Source organism: Pipistrellus kuhlii, unplaced genomic scaffold (assembly GCF_014108245.1).
Source record: "Pipistrellus kuhlii isolate mPipKuh1 unplaced genomic scaffold, mPipKuh1.p scaffold_m20_p_23, whole genome shotgun sequence".
Lineage (NCBI taxonomy): Eukaryota > Metazoa > Chordata > Mammalia > Chiroptera > Vespertilionidae > Pipistrellus > Pipistrellus kuhlii.
The window spans coordinates 10,819,450-10,831,955 of NW_023425522.1; the positions used below are offsets into that span (position 1 = coordinate 10,819,450).

At 52.0% G+C, this 12,506-nt stretch overlaps 1 non-coding gene and 1 pseudogene across 1 annotated transcript; both read left to right on the forward strand.

The window, feature by feature from the left end:
* The first annotated feature begins 6,712 nt into the window (after positions 1–6,712).
* Positions 6,713–6,839, forward strand: LOC118727072. The gene has a single exon (XR_004990485.1). It is a non-coding gene; the product is annotated as a small nucleolar RNA SNORA26 (small nucleolar RNA).
* An 898-nt stretch (positions 6,840–7,737) lies between these two features.
* LOC118727050 lies at positions 7,738–10,855 on the forward strand (annotated as a pseudogene).
* The last annotated feature ends 1,651 nt before the right edge of the window (positions 10,856–12,506 follow it).

Below are 12,506 nucleotides of genomic sequence, written 5' to 3' on the forward strand. Positions count from 1 at the left end.
GTGCAAACGAGAAAGACTGAAGGGCAGGCAGGCACCGTGGTGGGAATATCTCCCCCTGGCTTCTCAGATGTCATGGCCCCGTTGTGTAACCCTTAAGAGGTCAGTCCCTTTGGATGTGAGCATCAGACATGGGAAAAGTCCAGCCTGGAACTGGACACATCTGCTCTCTCCATATGCCCTGTTGCCTGCCTTGTGGGGTCTGTGAAATACGGATGAGGAGGCCAGCGAGGGAGGACACAGGGTCTCTTACCCAGGGACTCTGGGGGTTGGCCAGGCACTCAGACACGGTCCTTCCTTTCTCATTGTTGGCTGGCTGCTGGAAGGGGCCTGGATAGATGGACACAGACAGTCCTGCAGTGGTGGCTACGGAATGGCAGCTTCATGTTTCGTCCCACAGGCCTGCTCAGTGGCTGAGAGTCTCATAAGCCCCACACTGTTCTCGGGGCTGCCCTGCCCATCTGCTCCTCCTCCTCCACATCCCTCCTCCCCTGAGACCGCACATGGAACTGGGAGAAGCGAGAGCCTGCCTCACATGTGAGGGAATAAAGGCTGAGCTGTGACAGTCCTGCCTGCCTCACAGAGAGAGGTTTTATGTAGTTTTTGGCATTTACAAATCCTTTGTGAAAAGGTCACCTGTTCTAGGAATCTTTTATTAATGCTGAAGACTGGCCCCGGAAATGTCATTCTTTTTACCATGATATTTACTCAAAAAAGTATGACTAAGCATCTGCACTTCTAGCGGCAGCTGGACCTGAACTGGACTGGGGTGATCCTCAAGGTACAAATGAATGCCGGTGTCCCTGGAGCTGTTGGGGCTCCACCTCCCCACCCAGAGCCCGAGTAAGAGGAGGAGAGAGGGACAAGGGCCACACTGGGCACCTGCTGCCACTTCTCCCTGTCATCCTAGCTCTTTATCACCTCCAAGGCGAAGAGCTGAAAAGGAGCAATGCCCCCATTTCACAGATGTGGAGGCTGAGGCCCAGAGAGGAGGAGGTGCCTGCAGTGACCCCAGCAAGCAAGGGGCAGAGCGGAGACTAAGACCACGAGTCCTGGCTCCCAGGTCAGCTCTCTTTCTCCCAGGCTGTCACCTGGTCTCACCTCACGCCGAGCCTGGGAAGAGGCAAGAACTTCTCTTCCGGTTCCTGCACCCAGGATCCAAGACAGTATGTGTTGGGGAGGCCTGGGCATGGGCGACCCTATCCCATGCCCTCTCCTGTCCCCTCTTCCATTAGCCTTCCTCTTCCGGGGCCTGTAGTGCGGGAGGCCTTCCCTCAAAATCCTCCCTGTTTCCCTTCCAGATGGTTCTGGCGGGTTTGGGACACAAGAGGTTAAAGCCTGCTCTCCTGAGTGGAGTCAGACTGTCATAACCAAATGCCATAGACTGGGTGTTTTAAACAACAGACATTTATTTTCTTATGTTTCTGGAGGCTGAAAGTCCAAGATGGTTGCCAGATGTGTTGAGTCCCAGTGGAGACATTCTTCCTGGCAAGCAGCACCCCCTCCTCACTGTGTGCTCACATGCCTCTTTGCATGCATGTAGGCTGGGGGTGGGGTGGAGCAAGCACTCAGGAGTCTCTTTCTCTAAAGGCACTAATCCCATCCCGGGGCCCCACCCTCATGACCTCATCTAACCCTAGTTATGTCCTGAGGGTCCCATCTCCAAATACCATTACTTTGAGGATTAGGGCTTCAATATATGAATTTTGGGGCAACACAAACATTCAGTCCATAGCACCTGCCCCTTCACAGGGGTTTTTGAGGGGCTTGGATGGAAGACACACCGACATCCCTGTGAAATTAATGTGTACTTGGTAGGTTGTGTGCGTCTGTACATTTTTATTGTGGTTTTTTTTTTTTTAAATAGATTTTATTGATTTTTTACAGAGAGAAAGAGAGAGGCATAGTGAGTTAGAAACATCGATGAGAGAGAATCATTGATCAGCCGCCTCTTGCACACCCCCCACTGGGGATGTGCCCGCAACCAAGGTACATGCCCTTGACGGGAATCAAACCTGGAACCTTTCAGTCCGCAGGCGGACGCTCTACCCACTGAGCCAAACAGGTTTCGGCTTTATTGTTGTTTTACCTTCAGGAGGAAACCAGGGAGAAAGACAAGCACGACTCAGCCGGCTCAGCTTCTCAGGGAGCCTGGTTACATCTCCAGAGAAGAGTGAGCCTCCAGCAAGGAGATACTGGCCAGGGGAAGCAAGAAGACATTTGCTCTTTGCTCCCCGCCATCAATTCCTCCTTCGGATGATGAGACCGAAGTCTGAGCCAACCACCATAGCCCGTTCCCCTGGCCACAGGTTTTGACTCAGGAGTGGGAGCTTGACCCCTGGTGTCTAATCAGGGTTTCAAGGACGTTTGTGGGAACTCATCTTTCCTGATGGTTTCTCACCAGAGAGATGGGTTCGAATGCACATTCTTTATGTATCTGAGTCTTCACAAGGGCAGGAGTTTTGCACTTATGCTAAGGCTGCTGCCTGGAACATACATGTATTATAAGTATTTGCTAAGAAACATATAATGTAATTTTGAATCCCTGTATCCCGTCATGCCTGTAGCCAGGGCTATTGTCTGAACTCTATAGTTATATAAGCTTATACATTCCTTCTTTTGCTTAAACCATCTTGAGTCAGATTATTTATCGATTGCAATTTAAAGAGTCTTTTTAAAATTTATTTTTATTTAATTTATTTTTAAATATGTTTTTCAATTGATTTCTTAGAGAGCAAGAAAGAGAGAGGGAGGAGAGAGAGAGATAGAAATATTGATCAACTGCCTCCTGCACGCCTCCACCTGGGAACTGAGTCTACAACCTGGCCTTGTGCCCTGACCACAAATCAAACCAGTGACCTCTTGGTGCATCGGTCAATGGTCACCATTGGGCCACATTGGCCAGGTTATTTTTATTTTTTAAAATTTATCTTTATTGTTGAAAGTATTAAAGATGGCCCCCTTTTCCTCCATTGACACCCCCTGACACCTGCCCTCCCCCCCCATTTCTTCACTGTACGATTGTTTGTGTCCATGGGTTAGAGGACATGAAATGAAAGGCAAGGGCCTGGAGAGTGAGATGGGAGTATGGGGGGTGTGCGGGGCTGCGCACGGAGCCTTGCAAAGCCCAGGGCAAGAATATTGGGAAGGTGTGGGCCCTACTTCTCAGCCAGTCCTGCTGTCGATGGTGCATTCTTGGCTGTCCAAGCCCAGCCTGGGATTCAGGATGGGCTCCCTGTGCCTGAAGGCTCCTGGCCCGGCTCTGCATGGGTCATGCCCTAGGCCAGTGGTCAGCAAACTGCAGCTCGTGAGCCACATGTGGCTCTTTGGCCGCAAGAGTGTGGCTCTTCCACAAAACACCACAGCCTGGGCAAGTCTATTTTGAAGAAGTGGCATTAGAAGATGTTTAAGTTTAAAAAATTTGGCTCTCAAAGAAATTTCCATCATTGTACTGTTGATATGTGGCTCTGTTGACTAATGAGTTTGCCCAGCATTGCCCTAGGCACAAAGCAGCTCTCTAAGTCCTTTAAGAAAGCACTAGGCACCCAGGGTGATGGTGACCCTGCTCTGGGGGCTGCAGCAGAACCACCCACATGGGAAATCAGCCCCCGCCGTGGACAGACCCCTCAGCCATGCGGGTCCTGGGTGAGAGTGTGCTCGCCCAGCTCAGCCTGTCTCCACCACTGAGACACAGGTCAGGATGCAGGTCACGCTGTTTTAGGCGGGAGGGTTCTCTTCCTGTAACTCTCCAATTGGGTTTCCCTCCTCTCCCGTGGCCTTACAAATAAAAACATAATAATAATGAGAAAGTCATGTCTGCTGCTTTTATTGTGTCATGCACGGTGACTCTTAAGTAGTTATTCTTATTATTCCCATAAAACATGAGGAAAGGAGGATGCAGAGAATGCAGCATGCCGGGGTTCAGATAGGAATGGCAGGACTGGACCCAGGACATGGGTCCATCTGAATCTGGCACCCCAGTTTTTAACTACTGTGCTAATTTCACTTGACCTAGAGAGCACTGGGGGACGTGTGTGTGTGTGTGTGTGTGTGTGTGTGTGTGTGTGTGTGTATGTCTGAGCCCACATGTGTGCACAAGCGTGGACCCCTCCAAGCTCTAACTCTGGCACAGGCAGATTGGTAGGGTCCCCAATGGTGGTTTTGATATTCCTCCAAGGGTGGCATTGGCATAGCTGGGGTTTCCCATGGCCCTCCACCTGCTGACAGGTCAGTGTGAGCGACTGTGCAGGCACTGACTTTTAGAACTAAATCATGGAGGTTGTGTTGGATCCCTTTGCCATCTTCTATGGGGTCACTACTGACACCCACACTTAAGGGAAGGGCACACATTCACACCATGGAAGGTGAAGACCATGGGGAGTCACTGAGGGGAGAACCGGTGACCCGAGAGGTCCATGCCTTCCCCAGGATCACAGATGGCCAGAATGCAGAGCCTGAGATAAACCCAGCTGTGTGTGCTCAAAGTTGGGGTCCTGGCTGCACCCAGGTTTCCTCAGGGGATCTGGAAAAGACTGTGCAGGTAGAATCATGTACCAAACTAGAGATGGTATGGGGAGAAGGTGAGGATTCAGTGGCCTAGACAGGCATCGGCCAGTATTTGTTTGAAAAGGAGTCTAGATCTGGAACCACGGAAATGAACCACTGTTCCTGGATGGGCTGTGTGGAGAGATCTGGGCCCTCTTACTGCTGAGCTCACATTACCCAGTCCTAAATCATACATACTCCCATTGGATAATTGGGAAACTGAGGTCCATAGACAGGCAGGAACTGCTCAGGGTACATAACATTCAGAGTCCAGAGTTCAGGAATGTTCAGACCTCCCAGGCCAAGGCTCCTATTTTCCCCACAGAGTTGGTTTGAAAATTAGAAATCCTGACATACTGGGCAGCTCCTGCCTGTTCACCCCCATTTTGTTCTGGGATCCAGAAAGGGAGCAACACACACGTACACACACACACACACACACACACACACACACACAGAACCTAGATGTGTGTAATGACTTTGGGGGGATTAGAAGAGGTAAGAATGAGGGGTTGAGTCTGAGTCCAGGTCTGTTTCCTCAACTCTGGGACCGTGGCTGCACCCAGAGCTTCTAGGGGGCTGAGGGTGTGTTGGTACCTCTGTGTGTAGATCAGGTGTTTCACGGAGAAGAGGGGTCTGCAAACAGTGACCCACAGGACTATGTGCATAGCTGTCATGAGATGAGGGAACTGAGGCAAGACAATCCCAGGTACTGAGGTCACTTCCCAATAGAACTTGGAACCCCTGTAACCAGGCACCCACATCTAGCAACAGCCCAACAGGCAGCTCACTTGCCACGAGGCATTTGCCAGTGCAAGATGTTCTCTCGCTGTGTTCCCAGTGATTGGTGCTCTTACTTCCAGAGACCCCACAATGAGAGCTTTTCCAGATGGTGCAAACTTGGCCATTTTCTAGAATATGGCCTCAGGTAACAAAAGGTGGCCTGGGTCAGACCAATCCTGGCTAGGCCACCTCTGTGCGCCATCCCTGTGCAGCCCACATCCCTGGGACAGAAAGAGGTTGCTGGGTCTCAGATAACCTAGCAGTCCTGTCATGGTGACACCCCAGGGCAGGGCAGGCAGGTGGAGATGGGGTCTCTTATCTGTGCCAATGGGCAACCTAGGCCCTCAGGCTGTCATAGCTTTTCTTCTCCTGTGGAGGTCTGAGCTGATCACACTGTGTGTGTGTGTGTGTGTGTGTGTGTGTGTGTGTGTGTGTGTGTCTGGAGTGGAGGGTCACAGAGGCAGAGATCCAGCAAAATAGGGCTCTGAGGCTTCCCCCCTGGTGACTGGGAACTGTCTTTACAGAGCTCCGCACAGGAGAAAAGAGAGGAGCTGACAGAAGGGGTCCTCAACTCCATGACCCTGCAGGAGGCACAGGTGGCCCCCAGCATGCAGCACTGCCGCAGGGTGAGTGCAGGTGCTGAGGTGACCCAGACCCCAGGAACTCATGTAGTCAAAGGGGCCCTTGGGTTTGGGAAGGCTCCCTGCTACTTCCCTAGATCCCTCCTGGGTCCCAGTTTCTAAAGGATTCTGGGTCCTTGTCTCCTCCCCAACCCACTCTCACTGTTCATCCTCTTTCAGATGAGTTCAAAGTCACTGTCCACAAAGTTTTGAGAATATCAGAAGATAGACTTTGTACCATTTTACTTCATGCTCAGTCAAGAGTATTTTTTCATTTTTCTACAGACTTTCCCTTTTAAGGCCTGTGTCCACGTGTCCATGTTGTCCTGACAATCCTTACACACCTTCTCTCACTCTTACACATCAAGGTGATTAGTGGGGATGCTTTGCCCAAAAGGAGGTGGAGCTCAAGGTACCAAGTCTGTTGCTTTGCCCTTTGCTTCCCCAAGGATCACATCCCCATGGACTTTCCTGGTCAGGAGCTGGGGCCTCCCTGGGCTGACAACATACCAGGAGGGCGACCTGTTATCAGGGCTGGCGATCCATCTCTTCACTGCTGTGGAACCTGGATATGATACGTCCTGTTGCCATGTCAACAGTGCTGCCCTGAACACCCCACTTGTTCTAATATCCAGACCCTCCCACCCAGAAAAACCTCTGTGTTCTCATCTTAGAATGGGATGTTCTGTCAGAAATCCTAGGGTGACCTTGTTAACATAGGGAGGTGCTGTCCGTCCTCTGCTAAGAAATGACTAACGCCCTTTCCTGTGCCCTTTTTAAGGTTGACTGAGTGCCTTAAGAGGCTAACACAGAAGGGTACATGAAGCAAGTCTCCATAAGACCCAGAGAAGAGGTGGCAAAACTCCTCTCTGGATCCTGTCTGGAGTCACAGCTAAAAAGAAAGAAAGAAAAAAAAAAAAAAAAAAAAAAAAAAAGAAATGACTAAGATAGGAATGTGTTTCATCAGTCCCCAACTACAATTCTACTTTTCCTGTCAGGAACACTTTCTCTTCTCAATAAAAGAAACATTCAAACCTGACAATTGCCAGGAAGCCAAATCTTAATGGATGGAGATAATGCTCTGGAGAATGGCAGTTTTGCACCTTATTTTAGACATTGCAATCCAAAGAGGAGACATATGTAGTCTCCATAAAATCCACTGGTGATAGATTAGGGAGCCAGGAAAAAGCAAAGTAGGGGAACATCCGGGATTGGAGGAACAGTAAAATGGTAGACACGTAATTCTTTCACTTGGGTGTGTGCAGGGTAGTTAACAGTCAACAACAATAAGGGGATATGTGTGGTCCTGTGATTTGGGGGTGGGGGGTCTGAATAAAGGGCAATTCCTCTGACATCCCAGAGATATTGTATTGTAGACACCAAGAAACAATAGACAGGCTCAGCTAAGGTAAAGATTGACCTTTGTCAGGAAAGATGCCTGCCTAGGACGTGACTGCCCACCATAAACTGCTCTTGTTAAAAGTTTTCATTTCAGACCATCCTTTGTAGTTACTTTAGGTCTCTGAGTTTTCAAGAACACCACACAGGCCTTCCCTGAGCTAGTCAGAGAGCATATGATCATTTTTTGCATACACTGACTGTCCTTGGATCACTCATGTCCCACCTCTTGCCACCAAATCACAGAGTGCTTAAGGGTTCAGTCTGAGTTGATGCCCCCAACCCACCTGGCAGTTCATGAGCTGCCTCTGACGGCATGTCCCTCCTCTGTCCCAACACAGGAAGAGAAACCATCAACCCTGAGTAGTAATAAGACCTCTATGGTGCCTGCAGCTGCAGCTTTGAGGCTGCCCATGAGCCTGGCCAACATGCCCACCACCGTATGCACGCTGGTGCCCTTGAACCTCTTCTCTACCTGGGAGGTGGACTGCTCCAGCCTCAACTGCATGCCCAGATTGTGCAGCCTGACTGTAAAGAAGCTGCTGATTTACAAGGAACTGGAGAGGGAGCTCATCACTGGTGATATCCATGAAGATGCAGGGCTGCAGGTGCTTCTTTTGGTCCAGGGAGATTGTGCTGCCCCCAAGTGGACAGGTAGAGACCGACCTGGCGCTGAACTCCCTGCAGTACCCCCACTTCCTAAAGAGGGAAGGAAACAAGCTGCAGATCATGCTGCAGCAGAGGAAGTGCAATAACAAGGGGACCACCCTGGTCTACAATTCACTTGCTGTGGGTGCCATTGACATGGCTGAGGTGACGCAGCGACCCCTCGAGGGTGCCCAGGTGCTGAGTTCAGCATCATCATCAAAGGGTCCTCCACCTTGGAGGTGGAGGTCAGCATCTCCTCCCGTTCAGTCATTCCATCAAATACAAGGACAGCGCCATGCATGCTGGCTCCAAGGCCAAGTCCAGAGTTCATTACTCCGAAGGGAAACGTGAGAACTTCTTCTCTGAGCAGGAGGCCAGGGATGATGCTGTGCAAGGACAGGAGCTGGACAAGGATGACATCAATGTGGAGAAGCCCAAGAAGCAGTGGCCAGTGATGATAAGAATGATGTCCATGACCAGACATCAGTACATCAAGGAGAAAGTCGTGGCTTGACTAAACAGGGTCAAAGTGTCAGAGGAAGACCTGGACCCAGAGCAGGGCCCTGTAGATCATGTCCCCGAGTGGAGGAGGACCTGCACCTTCTGTCTGACATGCTGGAGAACCAGTGACAGTGACTCAGACAGAGAATATGATGACAGCCTTCTCAGCACCAACAAGCCCAAGCTCAGGCCATACTTTGAAGGCTTTTCACATTCCAGCTCAAACAGGAACATCACAGTGCCCAGAGCCAGGAGGAGCCTCCAAGTCTGGCCTACATGACCAAGAAGATGTGGGCCTCAAACTGCAAGCAGCCAAGAGATGTCTTAGATTCGGTGCCCCACAAAATGCTCACCCAGGGGAGCAGCCAGCAGAGCCCAAAGACAGCCAGGAGGCAGAGACCTCAGCCCTGGACATACTCACTAAGAAGCTGCTGCCCAGTGGGCTCATCACCAAGACTGAATCTCTCATCATCCCCTCCACCAAGGCCATGGGGAAGCATCCGGCCACCATGGCTGAGGCAGGCACCTGAAGGAGCGACAGACGGCACAGCCGCAGAAAAAGAGGCCAACAGCCTCAATGAGTACTGCCAGACCCAGGGAGCCAGCGGCAGATCCCCAGAAAGATCAGGTGCAACCAGCTGAACCACGTCCTCATCTCTGATGACCAGCTGCAAGAGAACACCTTCCTCCTCAACACCTCCAACCATTAGGAGCAGTTCCCCTCGGACACCCTGCAGGGGCACACGCTACCTTGCTGTGCACCTGCTCCCCTGCTGATGTCCTGGTGGCCTTCAGCTCCATCATCTGGCGGATACAGAGACACTGTCACTACAATTCCAGTCCCTGGAGCCGGTGAAGATCCTGGTGGCAGGGGCACAACTACTTCAGCGCTGTGCTGCGCATCTTCCTGGAGCTGCTGTCCTATAAGGTGCTCCACTGGCTGGGCTACATGCACTTCCTGGTCATCCCGCTGGGTTCCCACCCTGTGGCCAGGCACCTGTGCTCCGTGCATTACCACAACAATAGCTTCTTCCAGGACCTGGCCTGGCGGGACCTGTTCCACAAGCTGGAGGCCCAGAGCGCCATGCAGGATACACTGGACATCGTGATGAGAATCACACAGTACATCACGGGGCCAACTGTGCCTTCCAGCTGCCCATTGAGGAAGCCCTGCTCTCCGACAAGCAGAAAAGTCCCCAAGAGGAGTCCTATGGTTCATTCCCTTCAGGGCAGTGGGTGAAAGTTGGGATAGTGCAACAGTCCTCAGACATGTCAGGAGACTCAGATAAGGGGCCCCCTTGGGCTGCAGCGTGCTTTCATCCATCCTCTGTCCATACCTCTGGTCGCCAAGGAGGCCTTGTCACTCCACTCTGCTCCCCTTTAGTGAGTGGGGTTTGTCCTCTTCCAGCCAGGGCGATGGCACCAAGCTGATGGAGGAGCTGATGGATTACTGGACAGCAGCCCAGCCCACAGACAAGAAGAGAGACTCCAGGAAGAAAAACCTGCCTACTGCTGACAACACCCTCAAGTGCACCTCCTACTCTCTCCGGGTCAGCAGGTTGCACAGCAGGGGGGAGGCCACAGCAACACCCACCGTCCATGACAGGGCTCACCAAAGAGAAGAAAAAGAAGGTGGTGTTTTTGCTTAAGAAAACCAAAGACAATGTTGTAGTGTCCAAAAGCCAGTGCCATGGAGGGCATAAGCCTCCTGATCTGCAGGGCCAAACACCAGCAGAACATGCTGCGGGTCCTCATCAAAGGTGTGGTGTGGAATGACATGAAGTTCTTCCATCTGGCAGCCCAGGGTCCTCCCACGACCAGCACTTCCCCATCTGCATCTCCAGACGCTCCGACTCCACCTTTCAGCCCTGCCTGTGGCCCTGCTGATGCCAAGCTCTGGAGGCCCAGTTGCTTTTCTGTGAATGTTTCAGTTTAGTACAGAGACCGAACCTGGAAACACAAAGAGAAACCTTCTTAAGCACAAATGTGCTCACAACCTGTAAACTATTGTGGTGGTCCCCAGTGGGAGTCCCCAGTTGCTGATTACCCAGAACTCTGGTGGTGGAGGTCAGGTGGGCAGTGCTGAGCTGGAGACTCATCAAAGGTGAGTTTGGCCTCGGGACCCCTAACACTCTCAGCGAGAAGGGTTCTCACCTTCTCCACCTGTCCTTATTGGGAGCCAGGACTCCTTCCCCACAGGACTCAGAGCTGGTGGTCAGATGCCAAGGGCTGGCCTCCCAGTGGGGGTGTCCTGAGCAGAACACGGAGGCCAGTCAGCCTAGCCCTGGGCCCCAGCTGCCAGCCAGCCCAGTGGCCCCAGCACCACCACTCGTGGTTCCCAAAAAACTCCAGCCTCACAGGGAATAAAGAAAAGGACCTATACAGTGCACACTACCAGACACACCAGCTGGACAAACTGAGCAGTGACTCCACTTTCATCCTCACCCTTCTGTGTTAATTCAGAACATGTGCTACTTACCAACATGTGTGGGACTAACCATGTACCAGGTGAGCCATGCCCCTCCACAGCAGTGGCCACTCAGCCATCTGCTTACTGTGAGTCTTCAGGTCACTGCATCTCTCTGAGTGTTTAGTCCTCTGAACATGGGGAGAACAGAGGCCCAGCCTCATAGGGTTCTTGTAGAGACCAGGGGGAGAGGTCTTCCCTAGAAAGTGTTGTCTGGGTGCCTAGACAGTGGAGAGGTGTGCTGGAGGGCTGTGGTTGAGCTAATTGACCATTTTCTCTTTCTCTGTTGAAGCCTCTGCCTCATTTCTGACTCTCCTCAGGGCTTTGGGCTAAACTATTTTCTCTTTAGAATCTAAAGTTTAGATAAAAAGACTGGAGATTCTATGAAGTGTCCCTGTCCTGGGTCAGCCCCTTAGAAAATTCATACCTACCCCTGCCTGCACCCCTATCCAGGGATCCTGCTCACTAATCTGGTAGAACCTCTCAGTGGCAGCTTGGCAGGTGTACCCCACCCTGTGGAGTGTCAGTGGGAGGAGAACCCTACAGGACAGCTAGTGAATTAGGCAGCATGTAGGTGCAGGAGCCAAAGCTTGAGGTGTTATGTGGGCCACGGGAAGCCAGGTCTGGAGACTAAGTTTGTTTGTTCGTTCATTGACCATCTATTCCTGGAGCACCTACTGTGTGCCAATGAGTGACATGAACAGGGAGGACAACAGCCTTCCCTGTCCTCATGGAGTTGACATTTTGGAGGGAAGGTAGTGGGAGGGGACAGGGACACTGAGAGAGCATGTCAGGTTCCCCTGAAGAAGGGGGCAGGTAGTTCCCTCATTGATCCAGAGCTGTCAGTTAGGAGTGCTTTCTGCCAGCCTCTCCTGGGTGACTAGGCATGTCTCTGCCAGAACTGCCAGACTGAAGGTGGACAAGGAGTAGATCTGGCTTCTGGATGGGCAGGAGCAGCAGGCACAGGACCACAAGCTCTCTGAATGGTGCTCTGGGAGGGCCATGCGAAAGGAAGGCCAGGCCTCAGACTCTGCTTTCCACCTCTCTCTCCCCAGGGCCATCTCCTGCATCCTGGGCATCTGGCTGGACCAGTACCCTCAAGATTTTTACCAGCCGCCAGAATTTCCCAGCCTGATCATGCTTTTCCAGTCCCAGAGCTGCCAAATCAGGCCCAGTATCTCCACTAATGGCTGGAGCACCTGAGCTCACTGAGGAGGAGACACAGGAGGAGGAGCGGGTGGTGTGTATGAGGGGGAAGGCATGTGGCTGGGCCACACAGAGAAGAGTTCCTAGAGGCTGGGCTTAGGCAGGAGCACAGAGCCGCTCAGGTCAGGGCCCAGGGCCTGCAGGCTGGGGGACTTCCTGGGATGGGGCTTGCACTGGGACTTCAGTGATGGAGACGGGAGGTTCCCTTCCTTGGAAAGCGCACAAAATGCAGTCATGGTGTAACATGTTCTCTTCCTGGATCTCCAGGAGCAGCTCCAGAGCAAGATCAAGAAACACATAAAGAGGCAACGCCAACTCTGCTGCTCTCACCTGAGCTCCAG